The 13,232-nt window shown below is 34.2% G+C and overlaps 1 protein-coding gene across 1 annotated transcript in view; it reads left to right on the forward strand.

The window, feature by feature from the left end:
* The window catches only part of CDKAL1 (CDK5 regulatory subunit associated protein 1 like 1), a 652,342-nt gene that overhangs the window by 217,320 nt on the left and 421,790 nt on the right, over nt 1-13,232 (forward strand).

Below are 13,232 nucleotides of genomic sequence, written 5' to 3' on the forward strand. Positions count from 1 at the left end.
TTCTAAGATAAAACTCTTATTTCTTTTAAAACCTTTTCAAATATGGTAGTACCTTCAAAATTGTACAATAATTCAGCTTTCCTATTTTTTTGTAAAATGTCTTTATCTCAAATTTCCTTTGCCTTTTTTTCCTCCTCTCACTCCTGAAACTTGACATTTTCTAAGTGTTTTGATATTTTTCTTGAAGTTTAAAAAAAGAATTGTATGTTTCAGCAAAGGTCAAGTTTAGAAATCATCACTCATCACATGCTTATCCAGGTTTTATTTTTAAATTACTTTCAAGTGTCTGACTAGCATGTGGTATTTCTTACTTTATAGAGTAATGCCAGACTCAGTGTCTTTTGCTTTCAAGAAATAAATCACTAGTGATTTTTGCATTTGGTGTGAGAAGCATGTGAGTCATACCCATTGTGTACTATATCTTTCCTTTAAACTTCTGATTATTTGCAAGAGGGAAATTGTAAACCATAGTTTGCTATCTTTGGGTAATATATTTACAATTAAACTGTATGTATGTTTACAGAGAATGTGATTAATCAATAGCATTCCTTCACTTCTGCATAGATACACTTACTGTTTTGCATAAAATTGTCAGTTGTATTGTATTGCCTTTGAATTTGTTTTTGTAGTTTTTAGTTGATTTTCAAAATTAAAAAAGAGGGAAAGCTTCCTTGATATCTGAGATTTATTGTACCTCCACAGTAACAGATAATGTTTTATAACAGTTCAGTATAAGAACCTCATAATGTTCAGTTCCAAGCTCCTTCCTTCCTTCCTTCCTTCCTTCCTTCCTTCCTTCCTTCCTTCCTTCCTTCCTTCCTTCCTTCCTTCCTTCCTTCCTTCCTTCCTTCCTTCCTTCCTTCCTTCCTTCCTTCCTTCCTTCCTTCCTTCCGTCCATCCATCCATCTATCCTCCCTCCTATGGTAATTTTTTAAAAAATCAATAGAATATCACCCAGCATTTTCTACCTTCTTTTCATTCAAAGAGCCATCCACTATTTTTAAAAATAATTTTTCAAAGAAAAAAATTATAAAAGGAAGAAGAGCAAAAAAAAAAAATCCAACAATAGTGATCATACATTGAAAAAATCCTACGAATATATTTCATATAGCACATACATAACCTTTGGAAATTAGTGGGGCAGAAATGTCTCCTTATATCACTTATGTAATACCAACCTCATTCATTGTAATTTGTCAACATTGTTGGGTTTTTTGTGGTTCTTCCCATTTACATTGTTGTAGTCATTGTTCATATTTTTGACTTGGCTCTGTTTAATTCACTCATCAGATCATGTAAATCTTTCCATGTTTCTTTTTACTTATAATATTAATTGTTTCTTATGTCATAGCAATGTTTCTTTACATTCATGTACCATAATTTGTTTATCCATTCTCTAATCAATTGGCATTGACTTTGATTCCAATTATTTTTCACCACAAAAATATGGAAGTTTTTCCTCCTTGGAGTATCAGCCTAGTATTGAAATAAAAGGACATGGACATTTTAATCACTTTATTTGCTTCATTCCAAATTTCTTTCTCAAATGATTGTGCTGATTCACAACTTTATCAGTCATGCCCTGATATACCTATCTTCTCACATCCTCCAACTGTAAATATTCCCATTTTTAAAATCTTCTTTTCTATTTTACTAGGTATGAGGTAAAACCTCAGCATTTTAAAATGTGTATTTCCTTTAATGTAAGTGATTTGGAGACATAATAGATTTTGCTTTTTTTTGAGAACTTTTTGATTATCTTTTGACCATTTATCTATTAGGGAATGGTTTTTCATCATAACTATGTCTCTATCGCTGCCATCTATCCATTAATTGTCTATTAATTCTTTTTTTTGGGGGGGGGTGAGGCAATTGGGGTTAAGTGACTTGACTAGGGTCACACAGCTAGTAATTGTTAAGTGTCTGAGGCCGAATTTGAACTCAGGTCCTCCTGAATCCAGGGCTGGTGCTCCATCCACTGCGCCACCTAGCTGCCTCCCCCTATTAATTTTTAATACCAAACCTTGATCTGAGGAAATTGATTAAAAAAAAAATTCCCCTATTCAGCTTCTTCCCTTCTTATTCAAGGGGGTGCATTGATTTAGTTTATGCAGTCAATTTCATATAATCAGCATTATCTTTTGAAGTTACCTCCATCATTGGTTTGGTTAAGAATAATCTGTCCAGGGGGCAGCTAGGTGGTGCAGTGTATAAAGCACTGGCCCTGGATTCAGGAGGACCTGAATTCAAGTCTGGCCTCAGACACTTGACATTTACTAGCTGTGTGACCCTTGGCAAGTCACTTAAACCTCATTGCCCTGCCAAATACATACATACATATATGTGTGTGTGTATCTATAGTTGTAAAATGTATATGATATCCTCCTGATCATATGATATGTTGTTATTTATCCATTTTGAATTATTTTAGAACATGGGATTAGAATTTAATCTAGACCTAATTTCTCCTATACCGCTTTTTAGTTTTCTTCTAGTTTTTAATCAAATAGGGAATTTTTCCCTAAGTAATTTGTCTTCTAGTTTATCAAACACTGAGTTATGAAGTTCCATTGTTTCTAATTCTCCCTTGTTCAGTCAACTATCTGTTTTCTAACCAATACCACATAGTTTTCATGACTACTGTTTTATAATATGTTTTGAGGTCTGGAAGTTCTATTTTCCCTTTATCCCTACCTTTTTTATCCTTGTTTTTATGTCCCTTGATATTATTGATTGTTTTTCCAAATGAATTAACTGTTATTATTTTATTGAGTGCTGAAAAGTACCCACTTGATAATTTGATTGGTATAGCATCCAAATTGTAAATTAACTTTGGTAGCATTATCCTTTTTATTAGATTGGCAGGGCTCAGCTGAGAGCACTCCAGTTATTCTTTATTTCTTTAAGGTGCACTCTAATTGACTCTATACAATCATTTTATGTACTCAGACATTTACTAGCTGTGTGACCGTGGGCAAGTCACTTAACCCCCAGTTTCCTTAAATATCCAGCACCATCTCCATTTGTCCTGATATATATTTTGCCACTGGGCCCAGTTGATTCAGGAGGAGAGAGTGAGGCCATTGACTTTGCATAGCCTCTCTCACTTTAATCCAATTCACAGCAAGTCATGACTTCACCCTAATGTCATGGTGCTTTTTGAGAATGAAGGACAAACAAGTGAAGGACAGTTTGGAATAAAAAAAGCAAAATACAATTCTGTTAAGAAAACAAATATGTTTTCTATACAAGCAAAACATGCTATTCTTAAAGACTTGACACTAAGGAACGGCTAAACAAATTGTGATATTTGATTTCAGAAAAACATGGTTGATTTCAGAAAAACATGGAAAAACTTGCATGAAATAATGAAAAGTGAAAAGAACAAAACCAAGATAATGTTGTATACCAGAAAAGCAATATTGTTCGAAACATAATTGTGAATGACCACATTATTTAGAATATTATAAATACTGAAATCAATTACAGAAGACTCATGAAGTAAGATTCTAGCCACTTCTAGAGAAAGAACTGATAAATAGAAGTATGCATGGTATAATTTTACATATATTTATAAATCTGTGTCAGATGGTTACTTTCTCTAATACAGGGTGGGGAGGGAGAGAGGAATAGAGTTTAGAACTTAAAATGTAACAAAAAAAAAATTAATCTCTAAAAAAAGACTCGATGATCAGAGGCAACTTAATGATCATAGGTCTCCTAGAAGAACATAAGAAGTTAAAATAACTGTACATTACAATGCAAGAAAAAATGTAAGAATACTGTCTAAAACTTATGAACAAAGAAAACAAACTAATTTTCTCCTAGTATCATGCTTCCATGAGCCATCACTTAACATAGAGATTTTTTTTTCTAAAAATACCTGACACAAAGTGCAACTTAAATAGAAGAAATGATGGTGGAGGAACATGCTTTTATCCCAGGTTTCTTGATACTGATGTTACATTTCTATTTTATTGTTTTAAATGGACTTTTTTATTGGGAACATTTCCTTGAACACACATTGTAGAGTATCAAAAGAAGTTTTGTTTGTGGTTGGAAAAAATGTCTACAACCTGCCAACTAAATTTAAAATTGCATAAGAATATGGGTGTTGATGCTGAGAAATGGTGTGTAGGCAGTACATTTCTTGTCCTGTCTGAAAACAGTTATGAAATACAAACAACCAATGTGGGACTGCGTGCTGCTTTATTTTTGTATGGGAAAGACAGCTCTAGAATAGGAAGAAAGCCAAGTACATTTAAACTAAACTGTTAACGTATTACAAATTGGGGGTTATTGGTAAACATTTAAACATTATGGAACTTAGTTCTGTGAACTACCAAGATGAGGTATACTATAGTGGAAAGAAATACCAATTTGTCCTGATATAAATATAACAGGATCAGTTACTTTATATACATGTTGAAACATTCTGGAACTTTGCACTTAGGTAATTCACTGTTACATCAGTGATTGCAACCTGTGCTTGGTACAATAAATGATATACTGATGTTGACCTGTTAGTGTCTTTAAAAATGGACCTATCATATGACTGCAATATTTAAATCCAAGAAGTAGGCCTAATTTAGTTTTCTGAACCCCATATAACCTTGAGAATCTATGATCATTTAGTGACACTAGTTTGGGATTTCAAATATAAAAATGTAAGTACATCAAGAAACACTGCTGTTAACTCTTGTTGTCTACTTTGTGCATGCTGCCTTGGGTATAAAAATTCTAGTCAAATAATACATGTGAAATTGTTACATGAGTATAAATACACCAATTATTTTTTGCATTTATGGTGATTATTATACATTAAAATGTTAGTTTTGGGAACTCATGTAGAATTGCAGAATATAAAAGCTGGAATGCCATCTATCTTAACCCATTCCATCACCAACAATCCTGTATACAAAATATTTGACGAAAGAGCAAATATTTACCAAAGAATTCCAGCAAGGGGACAGTAACTACCTTCAAAAGCAACCCTTTCCACTTTTAGATGTCTCTAATTGTTAAGAAGTTTTATTGCCTGTCTCAAAGTAATCAGTTAACAACTACTTCTTGATTGGTTGCATCAAAATCTGCATTTCTGCAACTTTTCTACATTTCTCTTGGTTCTGCTCTTGGGGTCAAGCAGAATATACATAATACCTCTTTCATGTAATAACCCTTCTATTACATGAAAACAGCTATCCTGTCCCACTCAAGTCTTATCTTCTCCAGGCTAGGCATTCCCAATTCTTTCAGGTTATTTTAATATACCATGAGGTAAAGTTCGTTAGTATTTCCTTTCCCTCTTCTATATGCTTTCCATCTTATCCTTGCCTTCCTTAAAATGTGTCATGTCAGTCTTAATACAACATTTCTGTGTGGTCTGAATGTGACAGAGTAGTGGGATTTTGACTTCCCTTTTTCAGAGCACTGTGTTTCTCTTACTGCAACCTCAGATTACCTTGATGTTTTAGGTTACCATGTCACAAAATTCATTTATTTGACTTTCAGTTCACTCAACGTCTCTCGTTTTCAGTTGTATTTCTTGCTAGACAAATCTTTTTCATCATATTCTTATGAGGCTGAATTTTTCGAGCCTGGGTAAAAAACTTTACTTTTATCTCTATTAAATTCCCCTTATTAGATTTAGTCAAATATTTTTAATATTTTTGAGCAAGATTTTGTTATTCCTCCCAATGTTGTATTGCTGCAATTTTATAAAAATATGTTATACCATATATCCAAGTCACTGACAGAAATATGCAATAGAGTGACTAGGACAGAACATCTAGGAAGCTTTACCTGGACCCTCCTTCTGAGCTGACATTTTGAATCTGACCATTAATTAGTTCTGATATCACCTAACTGTTCTGTTCTCTTATATATAAAGATTTATCTTTCCTAAGGGTAGAATAACATGAGAGATTTTATCAAGTGTTTTGTTAAAATCTAGGTAAACTATATCCAATCCACTTTTCTGCTTTTCTAGTCTAATAATTCAGTTAGAAAAGGAAATAAGTAATTCTGGCCTGACCTGTTCTTAATGAAGCCAAGAAATCCCCATCCCTACCCCTCTACCCCCACCCTCACCCCCACCCCCAGGCAACTTCCTTATCTAGACACTCCCAAGCTAACACTTTAAAAACTTACTAAAATTTTCCAGAATTTATATTCAGTTTAATGGCCTATTCCCTTCCCCTCTTTTGAAAATCAGGTCAGCATTTATCTCTTTTTGGTCATGTTCTTTTTCTCCATAGTCTTTGAAGGATTACCAATGGTACGTCAGCAATCATTTTGGCTTGTTCTTTCAGTTTCCTCTGTGAGAGTTTTTCTGGTACTAGTGACTTGAACTAAGCAAGGACAACTCTCTTATGAACACATACTTAACCTTCAGTTTCAATTTTTGTCATATCTTTTTAAAGCCAAATATTCTTGTTAGAAAAAATAAGATCAAAATAAGTTATGTCATTCTTCCTTCTTTCTATTGTCTATTATCATCAATCCATCTAGCCCAATCTGTATTCTATTCCCTTTTCCCCAGTAGAGCTAATAAAAACTTTTTAAAAACATTCTGTCAAGGATAATATGCACACATACATAAATGTGTGTGTGTGCATATATATGTATATGCAAAATTTATACTAAACAAATGCAAGTTGGATGGATTAGGAAAGGCTTAATGTAGAAAATCAAACTTGAGTTAAGTGTTCAAGGAAATTAGGGATTTGATGATAGAGAATCATAGGTATAGGAGATAGCTTATTATGGAGACAGCAGGAGTGTCTTATGTGAAAAATAGTAAGAATGACAGTTTGATTCTAGATAAGATGTCACTAGAAAATAGCACAGAAGGAGTATTACCTTTATAGGCCTAGAAGAAATGAATTTTTAATATAGGCCAGGGTCTTAGTAATTCTTTTTGCTTGCTTCTCCCATTGTTGAATCACACTGGGTTTGCATTCCACCACAACTCCCAGACCTTTCTTCAGATAAAGTGCTATCTAATTTATACCTTTTCTATCTTATACTTTTGAATTGATAAGATTTTACATTAACCACCATTCAATTTCATCATATTTGATTCAACCCAGTGCTCTATACCAGTGGTGTCAGATATGAGGCCACAACATTCCTGAGTGTGTCCCAAACCAGATTAATATGTAATTAGAAAATAGTTAATAAAATAAACAAAAATTCAGTAAGATATTTTAAAACTAAGTTTGTGACCTGTATGTATGGTTTAGTGACCCGCATTTTGATTGGAGTTTTGATACCAGTGCGCTAGACTGTTAGGATCTTTTTGAATATTAACTCTGTCATCCAGTGTTTTAGCTTACACTCCCTATTTTGGCATGCTCATCAAAAATATTAAAAATCCCTTGTCCTAACCTTGGTCTCTGGATCGTCCCACTGTAAACTTTGTAGCTTATCAAAATGAAACCATTACCAAAGTCTACATGAGTCATTGGTACCTGTAAGACTTAGCCCACAGAGCTGCTGTGAAGATCAAATGAAGTAATATATGCAATGCACTATTTGTTATACTTATATAGAGAGATATGTATATGTACAAATAGTCTGGAGGCAGTTAGGTGGCACATTGGATAGAGTACTTGGTGTGGAGTCAGTAAGACCTGAGTTCAAATCTGTCCTCAGGTATGAACTAGATATATGACCCTGTAAAATGAGCTGGAAAAGGAAATGGGAAACCACTCCAGTATCTTTTCTAAGAAAACTTCAAATGGAGTCACAGAGTCAGAAATAATTAAAATGACTGAACAACAACAATATAAGTAGTCTGACACTGTCAGCAGTATTCACACTATGTCCATTATTTCAATGAAGATGACAGGTTCTCTTAAGTTTTCAGACTGAGACTATTTATCAAATTATACATATGCATTTTTTACCCTTGCTCTCAGAATCCTTAATCACTGGGAAACACATTGACATAGCTATCATTGGAGAATTAGACAATGAAAAAATGTTCAGGGAAATTTCATAGCCAACTACATTGTCTTGAGTAAGGAAGACTATGATTGGTATAAGCCTTTGATACATTGAATAAAGTGATAGCATAAATTCTTCAATTTATCACAATATCAGAGACTAGTCCAGTAGGATCCAGTTTAGAAGGGTTCAAGTATGATCAAAGGAAGTAGGAGAATCTTGTGAAGAAAAGAGAACTCTAGTCTTCCATATGACAGTAAGAGATGAAAGACTTACATGGTTTCAAAAGCCTGAGCACCTAAAGTTCAGAACATTAGCCCTTTTAAGAAAAGCTAGAAGAAATTAATTTTTTAATTGTATAATTATGTGCAAGCTTATTATTCAAGCAACATGTTCCCAGCAAGTCACCACTATCACCACCACCACCACCACCATTTCCCTTCAGACCTCAAAGGAGACAACTTAGAATCCTAAACCTTAGAACCTCAGGAATAAACATTGCTTTCAGCTCAGTAGTTACAGCCATCATCTTGGGAAGAAACCCTGTGGAGATGCAACCTAGCAAATGTTTTTGTAGATGTTCTAGACACAGCTGCTGAACATCCAGAAAAGAAAAGTTCCTGCCACCAAAGTCCTTGGAACAATCAAGTGGTTCAATGTCATAAACTGATGTAATTTTATCCCTTCTTCCCTCCCTCCCTTCCTTCCTTCCTTCCTTCCTTCCTTCCTTCCTTCCTTCCTTCCTTCCTTCCTTCCTTCCTTCCTTCCTTCCTTCCTTCCTTCCTTCCTTCCTTCCTTCCTTCCTTCCTTCCTTCCTTCCTTCCTTCCTTCCTTCCTCTCTCTCTTTCTTTCTTCTTTCTTTCGAATTCCCTCTACCTTACATGTAAAAACAAATTGTAACATCGATTTTTAAAACTTTGTGTTCCAAATTCTCTTCCTCCTTCCCTATCCCCACCCTTAAGAACTCAAGCAATTCAATATGTTATATATGTGTAGTCATGCAAAACATAACAGACAAAAAACTTTAGAAAAAGGAACTAATAACAACTACAAAATATACTTCTATTTGTATTCAGATGCCATCAGTTCTTTCTCTGTAGATGGATTGCATTTTTCATAAGTTGTTCATAGTTGTCATGGATCATTGCATTGCTGAAAATAACTAAGTCATTCACAGCAGATCATCTTACAGTATTGCTGTTATTTTGTATACAGTACATTTCACTTTGCATCAGCTCATGTAAGTCTTTCCAGGTTTTCCTGATAGCATCCTGCTCATCTATTTTTTTTATAGTAAACTACATTTATATAGTAGTTAAAGGGAGATTTCCTTGCAAAACACCCATGAGGTTGATTATTGCAACAAAAATAATAGCTTACATTTATATAGTACCTTATACCTGACAAAGAATTTTCTTCACAATAGCCCAGCAAAATAAGTACCATTACCATCACCCTCATCTTACATTGCTCTTGCCTCTGCTTCACATTTTTTCCCCAGTTACTAATTGTTTTTCCCTCCATCCTCTTTGCTCCCCATGATATTTACTCTATTTTCTTTTACCTTTTCCCTCCTCAAAAATGTTTTGCTTCTGACCGCCCCTCCCCCAGTCTGCCCTCTCTTCCTTCACCCCCCCCCTCTTCCCCTCCCACTTCCCCACAGGGCAGGATATATTATTATACCCACTTGAGTGTGTATGTTATTCCCTCTTTGAGCCAATTCTGATGAGTAAGGCTCATTTGCTTCCCCACACCCCCCACTGCCCATCTTCCCCTCCACTCCATTGGCTTTTTCTTGCTTCTTTTTATGTGAGATATTTTACTCCACTCCACCTTGCCCTTTCCCTTTCTCTCAGTGTAATTCTCTCACTCCTTAATTTTATTTTAAAGATGTCATCATGGGGCAGCTAGGTGATAGATACAGTGGACCAAGCCCCTGCCCTGGACCCAGGAGGACCTGAGCCCAAATCTGGCCTCAGACACAAGCCATTCACCAGCTGCTTGACCCTAGGCATGCCACCCCACCCTGACTGACCTGAAAAAACAAAATAAAATTGATAAAAAAATAAATGCTTTATACATATATATATATATATATATATATATATATATATATTACATTTACATATATTTACAGATCAGAGCACAGGCAGAGAACTCTTTTTGGGAGACTGACTTGTGTATTTATATCCACCACACTCAGCACAGTGGTTTGTACATAGTATGCACTTAATAAATGCTTTATTCTCTTATTTAATCTTCAATTTTTATAGTTATTGCTGGTAGTTATGTAATACCTTAATAGTTACATAGCTCTTATGTACTGTATCTTATTTGATTTTCACAATAGCACTATGAAGTGTAGGAACTACAGACACTGTTAAACTCATTTTAGAAATGAGGAAACGGAAGATCAGAGTGGTATATTGATTTGTATTGCTATAATAATTGTGCTAATTAGTTGAGACCTGAAGTAATTTTTATATAGTTTCATTTTTTGTGACAACAGTCATGTGGTTATACTTATACTGATTTTAGACTGACCTGGTTCCCTCACGTTCTGTTAGTTCTCTGTCATTTGAGTGCTGGATTTCATACCAAACCCACGTGTTTCAGTGCTTTGTTATGTTGTATTTTGTTTTGTTTCTGGTTTTTAAAAATGGATATTACTCCAGAAAATTCATAAAAATTGAAGCTGTTAAAGATCACATTCTCATGTCTGTTACAGATATTGCATTGACTTTTGGTAAGGGAACGGAAAGTGTTTTAAGATCCATTAAGATCCACAGTGAAGCATCAATTGAACCAAATCACAGGAAATTAAGATTTAAATGAAAACACAAAAAACTAACAGGCTTTTTCTGTATTTGAAACAACTCAATTAATCCCCAGAAGTAAAGCAAGATCTTGATTGAAAGGGATCTAGCATCTGGACTATTTATTATTGATTTCTCTAACCTTTGTTATAGGCTTCTTGAAATTGGAAGGATAGCCAGAAGACTAATAAAGATATCTGCTAATTGTTGCTATAAAGATAAAAAACTCTTTACGTGGACAGAACCATGGAAAAAAGCACCTTGAGTACATAATATTGGGGCTGGGGGGAGGAAAAGTACTTTTTACTGATGAAAATCATTTTTCTATTCAAACATATACTGGGACTGTTGTCCCAAGTCCATGTGCATTTATTTCTGTAAGATCTAGATATCTTCATCAGACTTTTAAACTTCCATTCCTAAAAGGTTTGGGGGATTATTTCAATCAGTCTGGAAGTCATATCTCCTTTGATGGAATGATGAACTCTGATCAATTTATTGATATGCAAAGAATTGGAATTGTTCTAGAATTGAAGAGATTCTAAAATGGATATGAAATACTCCAACATGATCATGTACTGTGCCATATGTCAGGAAAGGTTAAGAAATTAGATGCATTAAACAGGTTTCACTTGCCTAGTAACCCCCTTGATTTAACCTCTGAAAATCTGTGAATTTTAGTTAAGGTTATATTTGGAAACATGGACTGTTTATCAAAGATATACTTAATAAGAATATGATAAATATGTGTTTTCAATTAAAGACTTAAGCAATATGTGTCAAAATCTTACAAAATCAAAGCCATTTTTAAAAAATCAAATGATTCCAGGAAATGGATGACAGTCTAGCTCTCCTGTTGCCACACTGTCCCAGATTTGGACTGTTTAATCTTAGAATAATTTTAATCCATGGGTTGATATTCATAGATAATATCTGAGGTCCCTTTCATCTCTAATATTCTGTGGATAATTTTTGCAACTTGAAATCTGGTTTTACAATCTGCTTTTTCTAAAGTGAAAAGACATTACAGGTTGATTCATTGTAACTGGCAGACGGGAAGCACTTTGTAGCTATGAGCAGTCTAGAAGATCAGAGCCCTCAGCAAATTTTATTTATGGACTTAAGCTTTAACTGCTATTTTTAAAAAAATCTGGGAGTAAAAGGTCCCCGACTCCTAGTAGTTTTAGATGGTTAATTAAAAAAACAAAAACAAAAACATAAAACCCACAACTTAAAATATTGAATCTAATTTAGCTTACTATAAAATAAAAGAATTCAAGTTATTTTAAAGCAATTTCATACATTTTATGGTTAACTTTATTTTAATGTTTATACCATTTTGTTCTTTAGGACTAATAGGAAAGGTACATTTAGATTTTAATGCTCTGTAGCCTTAAAACCTAAGATTCAAACTGAATTACCTGCATGTTTTCCTTTTGCTTAATTTGTTGACTGCTGTCAATTCTTTATATAACTAAAATGCTAATGTATATGGAAGACAGTATACTTTTAATAAAAGGATGTTTTCTCTTTATAGAATTTTGTCATGTAAAATAATGTTATTTTCATAAACAAACAGGAAAAAAAGTTGCTACTATTTGGGATATGTTACTGTTTCTTGGGAGGTAAACCATTAGATGCTCAGTCTTACAATGTGTTTCACTTTTTTCTTTTTTCTAAAATAAGTATAAAATTGCCATCGTTTTCCTAAGTATCCTTCCCAGAGAACCATCTAATATAGCAAAGCAAAAACCAAAATAGTGGAAAATTACCCTATCTGATCAATATATCGATCATCTGAAAACATGTACAGTGTGTAACACTTGAAGAACTTTTTTACCTTTGCAAAGGGGTAAGTAGGGTGGGGGAATATTACCTTTTCTCTGGAGCTATGTTTATTCACAGTTTTCATCATTTGCTTTAGTTCTAAGAGATTCAATCCAATATTTATGTTAAGTTGTGGATTTTGTTTGTTTTGTTTTTTAGGAAAACATTTTTATACAATCCAACTTGAAAAATATAATACGATAATCAGTTGGAAAGGAAAATAAATAAATTTTCTTTAAATAATTCCAAGACATTAGGTAGAGCTATAGCTAAAACAGATGATTTCTATTGTAGTTGTAGATGTTTTCAACTATAAGAGTTTCAGAATTTCTTTGCTATCAAGAAATGCTTGTCGTCCTATCCCCTCTTAACTTGCGTAATCTCAGCAGATGTACTTATTCATCACCACCATTGGATTGAGGCTTCCCCTCATTTTGAGAGCCTTGTGGGGCACAGACTGTAGGGTAAGGAACTTCTTTAGAAAATAGAGGTATCGGGGGCGGCTAGGTGGCGCAGTGGATAGAGCCCCGGCCCTGGATTCAGGAGTACCTGAGTTCAAATACGGCCTCAGACACTTGACACTTACTAGCTGTGTGACCCTGGGCAAGTCACTTAACCCCCATTGCCCCACCAAAAAAA

Source organism: Dromiciops gliroides, chromosome 1 (assembly GCF_019393635.1).
Source record: "Dromiciops gliroides isolate mDroGli1 chromosome 1, mDroGli1.pri, whole genome shotgun sequence".
Classification (NCBI taxonomy): Eukaryota; Metazoa; Chordata; class Mammalia; order Microbiotheria; family Microbiotheriidae; genus Dromiciops; species Dromiciops gliroides.